The sequence below is a fragment of the Mastomys coucha genome, unplaced genomic scaffold (assembly GCF_008632895.1).
Source record: "Mastomys coucha isolate ucsf_1 unplaced genomic scaffold, UCSF_Mcou_1 pScaffold22, whole genome shotgun sequence".
Lineage (NCBI taxonomy): Eukaryota > Metazoa > Chordata > Mammalia > Rodentia > Muridae > Mastomys > Mastomys coucha.
Genome location: NW_022196905.1, coordinates 56,352,341 through 56,373,128, shown reverse-complemented (window position 1 = coordinate 56,373,128; position 20,788 = coordinate 56,352,341). Strand labels below are relative to the sequence as shown.

The window sequence follows — 20,788 nt, the reverse complement described above, 5'->3', positions numbered from 1 at the left end:
AGAGAGAGAGAGAGAGAGAGAGAGAGAGAGAGAGAGAGGTATGATGTTGGGAAGTCAAGCACATGCCATGGTGAGCATTTGGCTTTCAGAGGACAATTTTGTGAAGTGACAATTAGGTGAGTTCCAGAACTTGATCTCAATGGGCTAAGCCTGTGTGAAAAACAATTTTAACTTTCCAAATAATCTTGTCTGCCTACAAATCTATTTCTCATTGGTTGTTAGAAAGTACAGCATTGGCACCTTGGTTTACATCATAATTAGTACTTGAAATGTCTAGACTTTTTCACTTGTTAATATCATATGAGTAGAAATTCATTTCCTTTTAAATTTTTCCTGGTTGTGGTTAGAAATAAACCTGGGGCCTTGTGTCTGCTTAAACAAGTGCGTTTACAATTGAGCTACACATTGCCTTCTCTATGCATTTTTATGTATACAAAATCATATTTCATCTATCAAATAAGATAACTAACCAAGGTAAATCCTAAATGTGCATGCAGATAGTGATATACAAAGAGAAAATCCTAACAGACACAAGAAAGTAAGGGCAGATGCCTGAAAGAAGACAGCAGACACGTCGACAGTACCAGACAGCCCTCTACAGAAATATGAAAGATCCAATGAAATCTCCATTTCAATGACTTTATAAACAAGTTGAATGTCACTTTTCCTCATGAAGTTTAAATCCAAAAACCATATTGACTTAGATATAATGTTATAAATTATAAATTGACCTCCAAAGCACTTACACTGTTAGAGAAACATTGGAGCATACTAAAGAGGAATTCTCAGCCTTGGAATATGTTGTCAATAAAAAGAGGAAACATCTCAAAAAAATACCCACAAATGCAATATAATGAAAACAATGTATTAAATATGTTGTTCATTGTCAAGAATAGTAAAAGTCATCAGAGACTAGGACTAGCAGGTTAGTGAGAGAGAATAGTGGGAGCAGATACTGGGAATGGACAGAAAGAGCAGATAGTGGGAGGGCGCTGTACAAGTAGACAGTGGGAGAGAAAGCCACATCATTGTTACTTAGCCCTGTATCATCTCAGGGAAATTTCTTTTTTCCTGTTTACTTTGTCAAAGCGTCTTGAGCATGTAGATGTGATTATATCTCTGTACATGTCCTTTTTATGATATCCTTCCATAATAAAGCTCAGTTACATAGCATAGCAGTACTTCACTTGCTGAAAGTTGGTAAAGATTTTCACAGAATCTAATTACATTTAAATTTATTTTAGTAGTTGAGTTGATTTTAATTGTTTTTAATAAAAGAAATTCATGCTAAATTACTAATTTAATTAATTTATTGACTGCTCAATGTAAACATTTTAGAATTTGGAAAAACATATCCAAAATTTGATTAAATTTCATACCTGTTAACAAAATTTGTAAATTGCTTTGTCTAGTCTATTTAGACAAATTATTTCAATTTGTGGGGACAAGTGTTAGCATTCTGTATAAACTCCACCCCCACAGATACCTGGCAGCAGCCGAGTATGCTCCTCCCCATGGTTAGCTGGCAATACCAAGTAGGCCTAACCCTATAAAAGGGGCTGCTTGACCCCTCCCCTCTCTCCTGCTTTTTTCCCCTTGCCTCTTGCCCCTTTGTCCCCCCTCCCTCTATTCCCTTCCCCCTCTCTCACTTGGTCATGGCCATCCTCTACTTCTCTACCCTCTCCTTCTCTGCCTTTCTCTGCCTCTGCTACCCTCTTAACTCCCCTCCCCATCCCCTAAATAACCTCTATTCTATACTATACCAGCATGTGTCTGATCCCTCAGGGGGAGGGGATGCCTGGCCTAGGCGCCCCCTTCCCGCACACCTCCGCCAGAACAGATTCTTTTAGCTCTTTCTCTTTTTAAGATCACAACAACCAGACCATTAAATGTAATTAATGTTAATCTAAATCAGATTAAATAAGTCTTGGAGAATATGAAATACATATCTCTTTTACTACATTCAATAAAAAAGTTGGTGTGTATATGTACTGATGTACATTTATGTTTACCTGTGTGTACATAGTCCCATGGGGAGTAATGCATTTGAATGTAGATGGAGGTCTCTCAATGACATGAAATTGGACTGGATAATGTCTCTGCCTTCCCAATGCTAGGATTAAGATGTGTACGTCCCTGCACAGTTTTTCTTTTTAAATGTGCGCTCTGAAAATAGGCTTTTCATCCTTATACAATAAGCATTTTAATGGACTAAACTATCTCCCTAGCCATTGGTCTGATGTGTTTTAAATAGTACTAATTTGGATAATTGTCATGCTTTAAATTTAAGTTTAATATCTCTTTTGAAAATTATTTTATGTTAAACTATTTTTCATTGACATAGAATTATGTCACTTTCTTGGAGGCGGGTCAATGTGTTGGTTCAATGTCCTTTCTGAGTAGCTTACTTGCTCTGCACATCTTCTATGCAGTTCAGTCTGTCAGTGTCTTTTAGCAGTCCTAGCAGCTGGTATACACTTGGGTAGGCAGGGCCTTAGTGGATCTGGTCCACATGGACTTCCTGAAGCCCGTGCATTGTTTGCTTCTTGAGGCTGAAGGTTCTTTGTGATTTCTCATTCTATCCTATTGTTTCTCGAACTTCCTGACATCCCAGGTGCTATGGATCTTCCTTGCAAGATGGAAGTACTTTCAGAGGAAAGTACTACACAACACCATTTCAAGAATATCTGCCAGTAAGCTTAAGGAACATGCTAAAGAATCAGAGGCTTGATTATGATCTAGATGAGATTTATTGTTGTTGTATTGTGTGGTTTAAATTAAAAAAAAAAAAAGAATAATACAGAAAGCTTTGAATGTAAAGCTGAGCCAATCTTGCAATTTTCAGTGGATTTACAACTTTTGACGGAAAACCAGACAGTATATTTCTTAAAGGAGATCTTTGAAGGTTTTGTTTATAGTTTTGAAATCTTCAGTACAGCTATCGAAGAGAATAATGTTCTGTCTGAGTTTTTTCATACATTACTAGGTTTCTATCACTATAACAAAATAAGCTAAATGAATTGTAAGTTAAAAACTTTGGTTTGGCTGGTGGTTCAGGAGGTTTTACATCATGATCGTGTGAACTATTGCTTTGGGCTTCCCATAAATGCAGCACATGGTGACAGAAGTACATGGAATTGTGATTTCAATGAAGTCTCTTTGAAGATATATGCCTAGTCAATCCTGTGCAAACTACTGAGCACCCACTATGTTTTTATTACTGCTTTTTGTGTAAAGACAATCATGGAAAAATCACAGCCATGACTTTTGTGTGACATCATGCAGAGAAATGGATGTATATGTGGACACATAAGAAATGATTGTGTATCTGACAATTTTGAGGACACTCATACTGAAAGAATGATCTCAATCTAGTCTGTGAACATGTCCATGGAGAAGAGCATTTTGTACCCTGTAGATTGATGCAGGAGGGAGCATCCCACTGTGATTGGTGTCATCCCTGGGCAGATGGTTCTAGGCCATATAAAGGAGATAGCTAAATAAGCCTGGTTAAGCAGGTAGTGAGCAGTATTCCTCCAATTTCCTTGCTTTAAGCTTCTGCCTTGATGTCCTTTGATGGAGGACTGTGATATGGAAGAGTAAACCAAATAAGCCCTTTCTTTGCCAAAGTTTGTTTGGTTAGTGTTTTATCACAGCAACAAAGAAGCATATTAAAATAGTAAATTATATTAAAATGCTTTTTATTTTAAACTTATTTTGATTTTGGTGATAAACCAAAGTTATCAGATTTTAGATAAAGGTAAGAGGACAAAGGGGTTGCCTAAATGATTAGAGAGGCCTATTAAAATAAAAAAAAATCACATGTTCTTAAGATCTTTAAGATTCCAGATATAGGCATTTAAATAATCATAGGGCCATGATTGTGTGGGCTCCTGTAAAAGTGGCCTATGCAGCAATTTTGGGGTACATATAATAATAGTTAACCTTTATTTGTCTTTGTAACATTTCAAGTAAATTCAAATTTTATCCCCATACATTTATTCTCTAAAGTGCAGAATATTAGTTACTTTTGCATTGCTATGATGAAGTATGCCATGTAAACAATGTAACAGAGAAGAGATTTAGTTTGGCTCCTAGTTTCAGATATTTCAACCCACCCCTAGCAGCAAAAGTGGCTCAGAAAAGCAGGTTACTTATGATACCCAGAAGAGAGTGCTTGGATTGTTATGTTTCTTCCTTGCTTTATTTCAAACAGGGCCCAGCCTGCTATGCAGTGGCACCAACACTCACTACAAGCATTCCATCACTAGTTAGTCCTCTTGGAAACACTTTCACAAGAACACCTGACATGCTTGTTAGTGTTCTCCTCTGCTCTTTTTACTCCTCTCAAGTGGGCAGGAAAGACTGGTCATTACAAGATGATTCTACTTTCAATATAACATGGATGTCTACAGAAACCTTTTAATGTCCTTTACAAGGTTGAATAACTGCTTTGTGACAGAGCCAATAAGATCTCAGCACATCATTCTCGAAGCCATAATTGTTAAAATTTTATTTTCTTTCTAGATGAAAAAATTCTCAAAATAAGCATGAAATGATGTTATTATCATTATAACATCTCTTACTTCAGATTTAGAGAAAAAAGAGGTCCCCCACTTATTTTCTCACAGCTTTCAAAAATTACTGAAACATTTAAACTCTAAAAATTGAAAGATTAAGTTTTATCAGTATCAATATGTGTTTTCTTTGCCACATTTCTCTGGGTTGGTTAAGATAGAAGATCATGGTTGCGTGCATTACCTCACTCCAGTTGTAGCAAGAGAAGAGGTTGATTCAGGATCCTAACATCCCCACTGAAATCATAGGTATAATTATCTACTCTACTTCTTTTGGTTAGGCTTCAACTTCCAATTTCTACCACCTCATAATTCCATCTTCTGGGGATCAAGCTCTCCATATCTTGCAGAGACATTTGAGATTCAACCAACATAAATATTCTATATTTTCCATACTTGACCTGATAATTTTACATAATAGCAGCTTATGATCAAAGATTCCTTGTCATTCCATAATTTGTTTGTTAGGGATTTGAGAAGGAGTTGACATTCAGGAGCAGTTTGAAGAGGAAAAAGGAAGGGCATAAATTATGTAAATACAATAACAACATATGACATTTTTACAAAACCTTAAGTAACAAAAAGTACTTCAGATGGCTGAGAGATAGCCCTGCTGCAAATTACTTGGCCTGCAAAAAAGAGGACCTGCATTTGGATTTCCAGAATCCTTATTAAAAGCCAGGCATGGGATGGTGTGTTTATAACACCAGGGCTAGGGATGTGGAGACGGACATGTAGTTTAATAATCAGCCAGTTAGCCAAACCAAATTAATGAACTTTAGGTTCACTGAGAGACTCCGTGTCAAAAATAATGGGGGGAAGATTGATATATAGCTGATATTGAACCAAGGCTACCACATGTATATGCGGGCATATGTAAACATTCATACTAACAAGTACATACTTGCACAAGCACACATGAACACCCACACACTCATTCAGAGACTTATAGGTAATATTGACTTCATAAAGCACTGAAACTAATTGTGATTTTTCACATGAACCTCCTATAAAATGGATTAATACTTTGAGAGGACTGTTTTAATAAATTTTACACATCTTTGATCTTTTCTTTTTGTAGATGCAAAACCCATTTAAATTTTTTAGGCAACATGCAATTAGTTTATATTTTCTATCATCAGCAATTTCTGTGTACTTACAAAGTCATCCTGAACACAGCAGGTTATTGTAACACAATCTGGATGTATTATTAATCACAACTGCCACAGCTGTCCTCCTGAGAGGCAAAGGAGTCAGTGGCACACCAAAAGATGCACGTTAATTGCAAAAGGTAAAAGTACACCCCCGAAGAGAACAGATGGATTTTAAATTAATTTAAGGGCAAAGCATTCTGGTTCCAGGGCAACGAGTGATCGATCAGCTTGGCAATCTTAGGACCAAGAAGTGATTGATCAGCTTGGCAATCCTAGGACCAAGAACTGATCGATCAGTTTGGCAATCCGAGGACCAAGAAGTGTGAGGAACTCACCCTCTTGTTAGTTTTGCTTCAGAGAAGCAAAGGAAGACATACTAAACCAACACGGTAGCTACAGATTGCCATCATTTTCTGCCTGGTTTGTGAAGATGCTACACCCTTAGGCTTTAGCCTGACAAGGAAGAAGTCTGGTAAACTAGGGACTGGGGGTTACTCATCTTTTAGATACCTAAGTAAGTGGCAAGATCAACAGTGAGTGACATTCTCAAGTGAATTTACCTAGTAAGTATAGATTTGACCCATTCCTTTAGATTGTAATCAACTCAGAAAACAAGCTCAAATTTTTATAACTATTAATCTTCCTTTGAAATGGAAAAAAAAAAAAACTCCCTTTCCAAAGGGTATAATTTGCTGTAAACTCTAGCTCAAGTCCTACATGAATTCTGGTAAGTACTAAATGGCTGTTTGGTGAACAAAATGCATGAATTAATGAATAATGGGATGACTGGTTTGGGGTGAAAAACTGGGACGATGGAAACTTTTAAATTTGTCTAGAAAATAAATAGTATTTCATTATGAGAAAAATTACTACTCTATGAGCTGCACCCCTCTGTCATTTGAATAACCATATATTCACCTAACTTAATCTCTCAATAGAAAGTAACCAGGACCTTGTTTTATTTCATACCTAACCATACTCATCATCAACGAGCAACATGGAATAGTTGGGTTGTAAATTAACTTTAGACAAAGTGTTTGTAAGATATGTCATCTTTGAATTCAGTTCTAGAACTAGTTTATTTCTCTAGGTTTAGCTTCATTTCTTTGCCTGAACTGAGTTATGAGTTGAGTGAAGTTTTGTCTCCTTTGAAATGTCTGTCCAAACTGCTTTCTATATTTCACAAAATTATATAAATCTCTCTTAATTGGTATCTTCTAAACAACAGTATTAACAATAAGTGTCTATAATACTTTTGTTCTAGGATAATCTTTCCTTATTGGGTAAGTATTTACATCTTTTGCTGTTAGCTCTCTGTCTTAATTTAAAGTGATTGTTAGAAGAATCAGATACCAGGTCAAGAGTTGATGCCAGCCTGGGTTATATAGAGGTCTAGGGAGATAAATGTCAAAAATGTTGTTTTATTTCTAAGTACTGCTTTGTTTTTAAAAACTGTATTTTAGTATTAATGCATCTCAGCTGTAATGGGTAAGCAAAAGACCAATAATAATGCAATGAATGATAAATTTCATTGCTATGGATTACAAGGTGGTTACAACTTGGGGTTGACAAATGAATAGCATATAAAAAATGCACCAGAACTTTTCTAATAGTATGGTGTCTGCCTTTGATTCCCTCTCTCATTTTTGATTAAATAGAAATACCACTCTACTAACATCTAACATCCCTGTGTATTGAAACTGACTCTGGAGAGTACACTAGTGGAGTAGCTCCGGAAACTCATGGGCTGGCAAGAGCAAATTTTTGATAGTCATGAATTTTAAAAACCCATTTGGTACCTTGGAATTGAAATTGATCATATTTTGATTATGCCACAGAAAACTACATACATTACAAAACATGCTCTCCTTCTTCCTTCCTCCCATTCTCCCCTTTCCTTTCTTTATCTCATTCATCCCCTCTCTCTGTCTCTCTCTCTTTTTCTTTCTAATTTATTTGACCAAAACATCTACAAGAGCAAGTTAAGTTAACAGAAAGAAATTTTATTTGACTTTGATCTGAAAGTCAAATCTATTGGCTGGCATTATTGTTCCTGAACTTGTGATAAAGTTAAACCTCAGAGTTAGCATCAGAAACATGCCAAGACCCCCAAAATACCCGCAAAAATCAATGCTGTTTGTATTACAGCAGAAAGAAAGCAGCGAGAGTAAGGAAAAACTTGAAGCCCATGTAATAATATCATACATGTCATGAGAAACTTACTTCCTCAAACTAGGCTACTTCATTTAAAGTTTCCAGAACCTTTCAAATAATACCACCAGCTGCAGTACAAAATTTAATACTTCATCCAGTGGCAAACACATTTCCTATTCAAATGATAGGAAACATCTTAATAAAAACAAATTATGTTTTTAAAAAGTATCACTGGAGAAATGCTATAGGAAAGTGAGAAAAATAAAAAAGTAATACACCTTTTTCTTAGAGATTGTAAAGTGATTTCTCCATTTAATTCAATTTTTTCAGAGAAGAAAGCTAAACAAACAATTCCCATGCAGAAAAAACTGATCAGAAAAACAATTGCTGAAAAACACATTCTATTGCCAAATGCTTTAAAAAAGAATAAAAACTTAAGTAATAAAAATATATTTATTATCTTACTAGAACCCCATGCAGATGTCTGCACATGTCAATAGCCATGAGGCTTATTTCTTAGGTCTTAACCTTCCTTGCTTTCATCACTGTGTTCCTGTTCCTGGAGGTTTCCTTATCAATCCCTTTCATGTGCATTCTTAACATTTCTGCCCTTTACACAATTTTCCTGTCTCCTTAATTCACTATCTACAGCATTCTGTTCTGTTTTGCATTCTTCTGCTTCTCTTTATAATCCATTTAACTTAGGATACTGAAAAAGCTTACTTGCTCTTCCCCAGGAAGTCCCTTATTCTTTACTCAGATATGCTTCTGTGTATGATGTTCATATTTAAAGCCTACTTCCAGTAGTTCCTACGTGTCTGAAAATAATCTTGCATTCTTGGGTTTTCTATCTTGACAATGTACATATTGTCTCTCTGGTAACAACTTCAATGCTATCTTGGAAATTGTTCTATTAGGTTTCTAGAACGATAGAAACACAACCAACATAAACCTCTAAATATATAAGAATTTGCCGGGCAGTGGTGGCTCATGCCTTTAATCCCAGCACTTGGGAGACAGAGGCAGGCAGATTTCTGAGTTTGAGGCCAGCTTGGTCTACAGAGTGAGTTCTAGGACAGCCAGGGCTATACAGAGAAACCCTGTCTCTAAAAATCATATATATATATGTATATACACACACACACACACACACACACACACACACACACATATGTGTGTGTGTGTGTGTATGTGTGAATTTACTATGTTACTTCTCTGTGAGTTAGCAACCTGAAATCCAAGATTCACCTATGATATATCAATGTGAGTTCTGGAATTGAACCTTTACTTTTCATTTTTAGCTTTTGGTGATTAGCAGGTTTCTTGGCTGTTTAACACCAATCTCTGCATTTGCCTTTAAATAGCCTTCCCCCATGGTTTATGTATGAAATCTCTATCTCCTATTATTTTTAAGGTTGGTAACCATTGGACTAGAATACACTAAACCCAAAGTGATCCCATTTTAGATCCTCAACTTTCTTTTATTTAAAATGGTAGTATTTTCAAATAATGTAAAACTCACAGGAACTGACATTGGAATTTAGGCATCTCTTCATGAACAATATATGATCACTGACGGCAGCTTCATTCCTTATCCCCAGCTTTTCTTTCTGTCATCTGAATTTTCTATGACCATGTCCTTTTATATGTTTCAATGACTGTCATATTTGCTCCTGTCTTATTACTTGTATAACTGGCTAATTTTCCTTTTAAATCACAAATTTATAAGGATGTACTTAATTCATCTCTGCCAGTATAATTTTGAATAGAGTTTTACACATAGTGAATGATTAACAAATACTCACTTATGAATGTATGTACCAGAATGCAATGCATTATCATGCCTAACCATTGCCTCTTCTAAAGGAACTGTCCTGTAAACTATTCTTTTCCTAATCAATTTATGTAAAATATGGTCTCAAACAGAGAATGAAAAGTAAGTTTATTATAGACAGTTCTGTTGTGTTTCCATGTTTAGTAACCAAGCAGAAGTTACATCAAGGAAGAGCAATATAGATTAAATTTCTCATTGTTTATCTTTTTTCTATTTTAAAATAATCAAATATAATTCAGCAAACTTCTAGAAATGATATTGCATATCCAAGGAGGAAAAACAAAATAGCAAACATAGCAAAAAGGAGCTATATGGTATGGAAGTGTTTAAAGGTCACATCCCAAATGCTGGCAGAAAGCCTCATTTATGTAGCAGGTAACTGTCATCTGAGGTGCCACATAGTCATAAAACTTTTTGTCCAGGTGGCATTTAATAAAATTCAATTTTGAGCTTCAATTTTGTTTTACAAGAGCAAAGAGTCAGAGTAACCAAATACTCATGTAAAAATACATTGGCATCCACAATCACTTACCATGCCCTGCAATTTCCATAACCTTTAAAAAATTTCCCCTGAGATTTGCTGATAGATAATCAAGCGTAATTTTCCTACTTCCCAATGTGTTCAGAATTTATTGGTTGATGTTGCTTAGGTGAATTCAATAACTGCCATTTATCATTTTGCAAATGTGCAATTTATTCGCTTATTGCAACATTTACATTCATTTTAGATCAGATTGTTTGATTGGAATTTCAAATCTCTAAAGCGTCAATTTCATCTAGGTGAAATTATGTAAAAGCATGAATCATTTTCCAAGCAAAATCAGTCTATATTTATACTTTTATTACATTTACCAAGAATTGACTTCCTAAGGCAACTTCTGGTAAATGTTTTTGTCCCTAGGTGTAAAGGCGATAACAGAAAGCCATTATTGACCCTTACAGTATTGTTAGGAAGCTCTGTAACAATGTTTCACATTATAGAGAATAATTTGCTTATCTAGGTCATGGCCAGACACAATTGGGACAGCATATATGAACTTGGAAAAGGCTGACAATGGTGAGGCAAAATATACAATTAATACCATTGCATGTGAAAGTAAAGCTTACCACTTTCAAGTTGTCAGTCAGATGTCAATGGTAACAAAATACCTGTAGTATAACTACACAAACTTCTCCAGGCAATGCTGTATATTTAAAAGAATAAATAAAAATCTGCAGACAAGCCAGTATGGAGACGGGCATCATACATACATTTGTCTTTCTCACTGAAAGAGAAAGGTAGCAGAGATTATTCATGAGGGGAGAGCCAGGGTTCAGTGAAATGTGTGATATGGGATCCATGTTCTCTTACTTCACACTGCTTCCTTCTGTATATGCCTTAATCTTACAAGCACTTGTCATTTTTGAGATTTAAAAAAGACTATTGTTTATGCTTTTGTGTTTTCTGTATTAGTGAAAATAGAGGGCATGTGCAGCTCCTTGGGTCTTTGAAATAATTCCATCATTTAACAGTAATTCTTGGAGGACATGTATTCTCTGGAACTCACTATGGTTCTTCAGCTGGTCTTAAACTCATGCCCAACCTCCTCCTGCCTCAGTTTTTCAAATACTGTGTTTACAGGCATGGTACAGCTTAGCTAGCTTTTATGAGCCATATTCTAATGAAGCAATATTGATGTCCTAGGATGATAGGATTGCTTGCAGGAACCTGAAGGCCTTTCTTTGTTAGTATGGGATATTCTTAGAAGATATTAAGTTGGAGGAAAAGGTTAAAAGAAAAGTAGAAAAGTTTTCTAAAAACATGGCTTATGTGGCAATTGAGATGTGGATGGATTTATTATCAGAAGCTTAGATGAACAAGGTCTGTTCATCTGTAGGAAAAGTGGGAGAAAGAAATAAAATTTATTGTACAAATCCTAAGATACACATGGTCCTTCAAATGCACAGAGGAAATGCCCATTCCATTAAACACTGCATGAAATGATTCTATTTTATTGCTGATGAATCAGTCAGTGAAGGTTGGTGGTCTGGTAAATGACATCACTAAATCAACACTCCCTTTTCCATGTAACCTTGTGTAAGTGAAATTAGAACTCTTTTTGAGAGAATATACATTTATATCCATGCAGAGCCTTTTCCTTTGTTATAGGAGACTATAGTATTTTATCCAGCTATTTTATCCACTGGTTCTCTTACAGGTCCATGATTAAAAGCATATGCCTATGGAAAATGTACAGACAGAAGTATACAGGTTCAAACAGAAGTTCAAAGCAAGAAACTAGATCAGCAAGCTGAAGTGCTCAAGTGAGGATGCCTCAATCCCACTTGGGAGAGAGAAGAAAGCAATCACAAGTCGGGAGGGAGGGAGGGAGGGACCTGGGAGGGAAAGTGGACAGGGTTGGGGAGTGGTGAGGAGAGAGGAACCTGATCTAGTATTGGGTAAGGAAAAAGGACTGAAGCCTTGAGGGCTGGCAGAAAGAATGGAAACAGGCAACCTCAGGAAATAGGAAGTTGAAGGGACCCTCCAGAATGCACCAGAGACCTGGGAGGTGAGAGACTCTCAGGAGTCAAAGTGAGGAACCTTAGATGAAATGCCCAACAGTAGGGGGAAGGAGCTTATAGAGCCCACCACCAGCAGGAAGACAGAACATCAAGTGAGGGATAGGGTTGCTCTACCCACTAAAGATATTACAACCTCTCAACAAGGCTACCAACTGTGAGCTAGCTATTCAAATACCTGAGTGGGGAACATTTATCATTCAAAGCACTAGAACTCCAAAGGCTACTTGGATCAGTGCTGGAAACTGCTGAAGCTTGTCCATGCTGTTCAATTACCTGAACACTGTAATCATCTGAATCAGGTGCTACACCCCTAACAAATTCATTAAGTGCTATTCTATTGGATCAAACAAGAAAGTTGCACTAGCTCTTTTATCCATTTTATTGGCTATACCATTTCTTATTGCCAAGTCATAGATGAATATCAAAGAAGTGAGCTGACTATTTTAACTGTAATTTGTAAATCTTCAGTTTCATTAGTGCAGAGGAGAGCACAGAGGATGGATTGGTATGGGGGCTGAAATCTAGTTAAATAACCTTCTCAGCTTAGGTCCATGACTAGAATGTGAATCAGCATGAATGGTATGAACATGAGCCAAAAAATTTTCCTCAAGGTTTTTAAAAATTAGAATATATCTGGGTAAATGATATTGGATTCTCACCAACATTTCAACTCAAGGCAAGCAATTACTATTGCTTTCTATTAAATTGAGTGCATTGCATATGTTATGTATATTATTGTTAGTCAAAACAGAAAGAAGGAAGGTCAAAGGAAGTTATATTCAGAACTAGTTACCTACAGAGTTGTATATGTGCTCCAAGCATATAGACATAAAGACAATTAGGCTAAACATAGACAGTACCAGATGGAAAACAAACTAAAAACCAAATCATCTATTAGCAAGATGCATTGGAAACTCTTGTATCTTCATTTGTCAAATAAATAAACAATTATGTTTATAACTTTATAACTTTGTATGAATAGGCATCTTATTTAAGGAAAAAGTTCAACAATTAAGACCCTTTAGAAAACTGAATATTTTACATTCAATATCCCATTTCATATGTTTTAAAGATAAAAGTACATTTACTTACCTTATTAAATTGTAAAACAATAAACTTTGAAATTTAGAACTTATTTTGTGGTTTCAAACAAATGAGAAAGTTAATTTATTATAGTTGTAATTTTCTGAATAATTTCCTAGCTCTAAGCTTTCCTTTACAAATGGGATTATAATTGTATAATGGCAGTCAGAAAAAAGATTTGAACAGGTAAGTAAAATAACCTGAGGTAATTTCAGAAGTAGCGGTAGCATGCCAGCAAGATATAGAAGCAACTTGTTTAATCAAAGGAAAAAATAATGATAAAAATCAGAAGCCTCAGTTGGCCTCAAGTGTTTTCACAGGTGTTAATGAGAAAATCAACTACTTACTTCATATTAATTTTTTTGTGTGATAAAATACATGAACAGTAGAGGTAGGAATACTAGTTATTTTTTGTTAGCTCTGTACTACACTTGGGCAAATCCCAACAAGGATATTTTAAGTTGAAAAAAAAAACTGCCCAAGCTTCATGTAGTGACAGTAGGACAATTTCAAAGAATTGAAGATGGAAATGAAGTGTCCTTCCATCACAAAATCAGACATAAGCAGGAATTATAGAAAGAAGAAAAGAAACAGCCTGATAGGGAAAAACAATGGTCTACCAATTGCATAATCGGGACTTTGGGGCATGGGATTTGAAGGAATTGCTCTCAGTACTGATTAACAATTCTGACATCATGCTTGGCTGAGTATGCATACTTGAGTAGACAGAACTCAAATTGGCTGGCTCCCAGAGGGCCATCATTCTGTCACCATTCATTTGGAAATACTAAAGCAGAATTGAAAGAACAATTTAAAATGCAACCAGAAGGGTAGAAAACAAATCTATGATGGGGCTTATGGGGGAGGACATGAAAACATAAAGATATCAATGAGGTAATGTTCTTCCCTCATGGGAAAGTGTTAATCTGTGTACCTAGGTACTATAGGTGAAATGACTCGGGAGTCATCTAATAAGTGGTTGAGTCTTGTGTGCACCTTCTCTTTATTTTGTTGCTAAAGGGGGAATGCTAACTGCGTTAGCTTTCCTCTTCTAAGACAAAAATACATGACCTAATCGTTTCATCAGAAAAATAAGTAGTCTGCATGATGTTAAGAAAGGAAACACTGCTATTTACGGATAATCAGGCAAATTGCCAAGTTCCCTGAGTAAGGAAGGCAATCTATCAGTAAGAGAAGGGAACTTTCATTTAGGCTTTGGGATGCTTTGTTTATTTTACTTGATTCCAATAGAATACTTAATGCTAAATATTACTTTTAGACCTTATAATATAAGTGGTTAAACACATAATTTCTGGTGCATATATATCTTAATGAAATAGCCAGATGAAGAAAAGTTGCATAATACATGTCATAATCACTATTCAAATGCTATGAAGAGATAGGATGACCAAGACCACGTTTAAAGGAAAGCATTGAACTGGGAACATAGTTACAATATCAGTAGGCAATGTGGCATTGAAGAGATAGATGAGAGCTTACTTCCTGATTTGCAGGCAGGAAGCAGTATGAGAGGGGGACTGTGTCTCAAAATGACTTACCTCTTTCAACAAGGCCTCAATCCTTGCAAAATAGTTCCAAGCATTCAAATATATGATCCTACAATGTCTATTCTCATTCAGAGCACTACATATGGGTACAGAAAGTATGTAGATTCTTTCACTACATAATTGGCTTATGTGATGGCTTAATCGATAATGAGTAGAGCAGATATGGGTACCAGTTACAGAAGACCAGAAATAGTGTACATTCTTAAACAGTAACAATAAAGTTCAATTCATTTTTGACAAAAGAGTCAAGACAACTCAGTGAAGGAAATAATAGTTTTTGTAGAAATAATAGTTCCCCAGACAGATTCATGTCCACAAGTAAAATAGTGAAATTGACTTTTTAAAAAAGGCTTTTAGTGTTAGTCACTCCTCCCTATATTCTCTCTTCTGCATTTTCCTCACTCCCCTTTAACCCTTCCTATCCTTTTTACTTTTGGTATTTACATCATCATATTCTATTTTCCCCTTCTTGAGAGATCTGCTCCTAATCACACTCCCTTATTAATAGTATAACTGCTAAGTATATTCCCCAAAGGACGCACAGATATCTTAGGTTAAAAATCTAAAATACGAACATGACGATAAAAAAAAAAAGACTTGAAGACTTGTCACGTTTGAGTCTTGATTACCTTACTCAGCATGATTACTATTTGTAGATCCATCCATTTATGACATAATGATAACTAAGAGCAGAAACATATCCATTGAATAAATATTTTAATTATCCATTCATCAGTACATGGACAACTAGGCTCTTTCCATTCTCCAGCTGTTGGGAATATAACAGATCTGAACGTGGAAGAGCAAGTCCCTCTCTATAGCAAGATACAGTGACTTTGGGTTCATGCCCAAGAGGAATATAGTGGGTTTGTGTAGTAGGAGTATTTTTGGCTTTTGTCTTAACCTACATACTAATATCCATAGTGATTTCATCAGATTGCACAATCCATTTACAGTGAATAAATGATCCTCTTTCTCCAAATTCTTGTCAATGTCTTTTGTCATATGTTTTTTTTTTTTCCAAAATTTTTCATTTCCCCAGTGGCTAAGGATGTTGAATCTTTACAAAGTGTTTCTCAGTCACTTATATTTCATCTTTCGAGATCTTTCTGTTTAGATCCAGGGCCCACTTTAAAATTTGCTAGTTTGTTTTATGGATGCTTAATTTTAGGGTTCTTTGTATAGAATAGTTGTTAACCCTCTGTTAGACGTATAGTTTAAGACTTTCTTCATTGGGTAGGAGAAAGTCTACCCAATGGAGAAAGTCACTTTGTTCATTGAAATGATAGTTTGTCCTTAACTGCAAAGAGCTTTTTACTTTCATGAGGTCTCATTTATCAATTGTATTTAATGTGTCACCTACTGAGCCTTATTCACAAAGCTCTTTCTTGTGTCAAGGAGTAGACCTGTATTTTCCACTTTCTCCTCTATCAAATAAGGTTTTTATGTTTTACACTGAGATTAATTCATTTGGAGTTGAGTTTTGTACAGGATAAGAGAGAAAAATCTAGTTTCATCTTTCTACATGTGGACATTAAGTTTGATCTTGTTGAAGATGCTACTTTTCCCCGGGGAGTGGCTAGTTTCTCTGTCAAAGGTAAGATGGCTATAGGACCATGACTTTACGCACAGATCCTCAACTCTAGTCCATTGAGCAATGGGCCTTTTTCCTTTTTCAGTAGTATCATGCTATTTTTATTATTATAGTTTGTGGAGGGGTTCATTTAATTTAAAGGCAACAAACCTTAAGACAAAATGAAACTTACATTTTCCACATGTTTAAAGTATTTTACCTAAGAGTACTTAAAATATGTATTTGGGACTAAAGAGATGGGTTTTGTTACCGTCACCCATGTCAGACAGGTTACAACTGCCTCTAAATTCAATGGCAAAGCTTCCAAGGCCTCTGACTTCCTGCATCACTCACATGCAAGTATTTGCATGTAGACAAAAGCAGACATATACACACACCAATCTGTTAATCATTTATATATCCATCTATCTATCTATCATCTTCCTAACTAATAGATGGATGACAGATAGACAATATAAGAATAGATAAATAGATGATATATGATAGGACTATCTATCTATCTATCTATCTATCTTTCTTTCTTTCTTTCTTTCTTTCTTTCTTTCTATCTATCTACCTACCTTTCTAACATCTACCTATTATCCATCTATCATTATCTATCACATATCATATATTATCTATCTATATATCATCTATCATTTATTTATATTTATCTTCTTTCTGTGTATATCATCTGTCATCCCTGTGTAGATATATATGTATGTATGTGTGTATGCATGCATCGATCTATTTATATATTATTTATCATTTATCTCTTCTTATCTATCCTCTCTCTCTCTCTCTCTCTCTCTCTCTCTCTCTCTCTCTCTCTCTCTCTCTCACACACACACACACACACACACACACACAGAGAGATATTTTGTTTGTTCTATTCTCTTCAACCTTCATCATCTAGCCAGCTCCCAGGATGTATAGTTTTATTGTCCCAGGGTTTTCCTTAAAAATAAAAACATTGTCAAGTACTCATAAGGAAAAAGAAGTTATATTTTAAGTTTGATTGATTAAATTCATAGTCATTTCAAAAGTGCATTTCTAAAGCTGCTATTAGTCTAGTTAAGTCTTTATTGAAAATTCTCCATAGTAAAATATTCAATTTATTCTTCACATTTTTTCCAATTGGTATTTTAACTTCTTGGATGTATGGTAACCTATTCACTAAATTAGAACAGTTTTGGCTATCATTTTTTAAAGTATTTATTCTGCCCTTTCTTTTTATACTTGTGGGTTTCAGTTTTTAGAGTGTTATATACTTTCAATGTTTTCTTACTTTCCCTCCAAGAACAAGTTTTTTTTATTATTGCTGATATTTTCTTTATTTAATTACACATAGTTACAGTTAGTATGTCAAAGTCTCTTGTGAAAAGAATAGGCAACACAAAACAATAGAATGGCATAAAAAAGAAATAAATGCTAAACAAAAATATCTTACAGAAATGCTAGATATAAAATTGTGGTAAAATGGATGTGGTGCTTTTAATAGGCTCTGTGCTCAATTAAATACAGTATTCAATTTGACATATAAAGAAAAATGATAGCCAAAGCTATTCTAGCTAAACAGTGCTTATTTTTAGAGATGAGGTTAGACTTTGCTGTAAGTGACTCAATTAAGGTTATTTTACCTTTAGTGGAGCACAGACTTCATTCACACTTTTACTATGAATGTTAGATGTAGGGTGAAGGCTTGTTTGAAGAGACCCGTAGGCTTACCTTGTTAGCATTCTATTCCACTCTCAACTTTAGTCTTCCTTACTGAGTCTGAGCTTCAGAGATTTTCTTTCCACATATTTTATAACACAGTAGGAGGCACTTTTTATGACTTGGTATTCTCTGCTCTGTTGTTGATGGTCATCTATATCACTTATTACCCAGGGTCAGATTTAATTTAGGAAAGCTGTTTTGTCTCTAAGTGTTTGGGTCTTTTCAATAATTTTTTACCCCCAACCCTTTGGTAGACAGGGGTTATTTTTAAAATGTATGGCTAGAAATGTTTCCTTCCTCTGTCCTGTATCAGAATGTAGTGGTTATTGCTCTGGCCTTTTGCTTTAAGTTGGTACTATTGGGCCTTCTGTTCCCTAAGGGCACTGGGCTTTTGTGCTCTTCCCAGGGTAGTTTTGCCTCACAGAGGAAGTGAGAAAAAAGAATTTGGTTAGGGATGAATACCTTTCAGAATGGCCACTGTTCCTTTTTTTTCTGGCATGCACCAGGAGCTATGATTTCTCTGGAATCTTGCCCTGTCCTAACCTTTCGGAGCCACTAAGTCATAAACACATAGCAGCTACCTTGAGTGATTAACGATTCCCTTTTGTCACTATCAGTTTGTGTCATCCTGTATTTTCGTGCTGGACAAAACTTGGCTTTTAGCAACTTGTTAAAAGTATAGTTACATTTTTTCTTACCTGTCTATTACCTAGATGAATGATAAATTATATCTGTTACTCTTGCAGTTATCTTTTTTTACCTATATTTTAACTTAGTTGACTGCCCTACAACCTGATTTATTCCATCAGGTCTAAAAAGGTAAATTATTTCAATAGCCAAGATAATGTATGTGTGTGTTTTAACTTTGGAAATATTTGTTTTATGCCCATATTTTCTTTTTTCTTTATTAATAAATTTTGTTCTGTGAGTTTTTTGTAAATGTAATATTTGGTTACTCTCTTTGCTTATACTATGACTTTCCTTATATCCATATTACCATACCTGTGGCATTTTTCAACAAATCTCTTTCTCATATTAATGTATTTATGATTTTTCTTTAATCACACAGGGTTTAACTATTACCATTTGTGTGTCCCTTGACCTGGTACAATGCATTAGAGCCTGGTGGTCTCACCAGTTTATATACAACTTGTTTCTAAGTGTCCCCTTTTCCCATGATCCATTAGGTCCAAGTAGTTCAGCAATAAGTGGTAGCAAGCACTGAGCCCATTCTCTATCCACAGCTGACAGTTGGGTAGACACTGCAGTTGGGTAGGGCCAGTGCCAGCAAATGCTGCTTCAATGACTTCATATTTTTATGGCTGTGCAACGCTTTGATGTTACTGCATAGTCAGCCCTTTGCCCATTTTTTGGCTCATACATGTTTTCTCAGCCTTTATGCTATGGTTTATTTGCTTTCTTTAGGGCTGAGAACCAAAATTGTCTTGTATTATTGACATCTTGTGCAGTTCTGAGTCTCTTGTTTTTCACTTTCATTCACTGCAAATAAAGGGAGAAGGCAGAGAATAGCCTTTTTCTGTAGATGAAAAAATAGATATTTAGAAATCCGTTTGATGCTATGTCACTTTAGTTAAGTAACAGTAGTAGATTCCCCTCAAAGGCACATAAAACCTCATATTCAAGGATATTTGACCATATTTATAGAATTAGTCATGGATTCTCTCTTGTACAGTAGACCTAAATTCCATTCAAGGAATAATTGGTCACTCTCATGACAATTTTATCATTATTACATTAGTAGCAATATTTTGTTTAGCAGGCTCATGGTAGGGGCACAAAATACAATAGAATAATAATAAAAATGTGAATAAGGAGGTCAACTTTTCTGTGCTTGCCATGCACACTTTGCGTGACAGCGTATTTGAGGTGTAAACTTCAAAGAAAGTCAGTCTCCTGCCTCTGCATTGTCGCCTGGCACCCCAAACTCAGAGGTAGCCCAGATATGTCCTCATACTTGTGTGCTAGGGGCCCACTAAGATTTCTTAGCAGCTAGAAAAAGAAAATTCGGACATTGCTCTCTGACCTTCACCAATGTTCCAAGGTCCTAGTCAAACCCTGGCTTGGAATGTTAAGCCATTCTAACTAATTGCCTCCAGCAATGTGGGTAGGGCATTAAAGTTTACAGAAAGAGAGATAGCATAGAGCATTTAGCATTCTAGATTCAGCAGTCTGCATTCAGCATTTGGACTCGCCTGCACTCGGATTAGAACCAACCTTGGTGGACTAGGACTTAAGATTCATGCAGTCCGTAGCCCCCCCTCCCCCGGGCCCAGAGTGCTTGGGCCCGGGGGTGGGGGGGTGCAACACAAATTGAGATTCAAGAGATTGAGCATTCAAGATTCTCGCATTCAAAATTGAAGATTCGAGCATTCAGCATCGAGGGCTTGAGATTCAAGCCTCTACCCTCCTGGCTGGTGCACCCGCAGCCCCCTGGGACTCTGGCCAGGACCATATAGCCCGAACATACACCGAGCCCGGAGGTGCTGCACCAGTCCAGAGGAGATGGCTGATGTTTTAGACCTAGTGTGTTTTAGGTGGCCTCA

At 35.9% G+C, this 20,788-nt stretch overlaps 1 long non-coding RNA gene across 1 annotated transcript in view; it reads left to right on the top strand.

The window, feature by feature from the left end:
• LOC116069574 overlaps nt 1–20,788 on the top strand; it is a 96,339-nt gene that overhangs the window by 55,969 nt on the left and 19,582 nt on the right. The window lies entirely within an intron of this gene.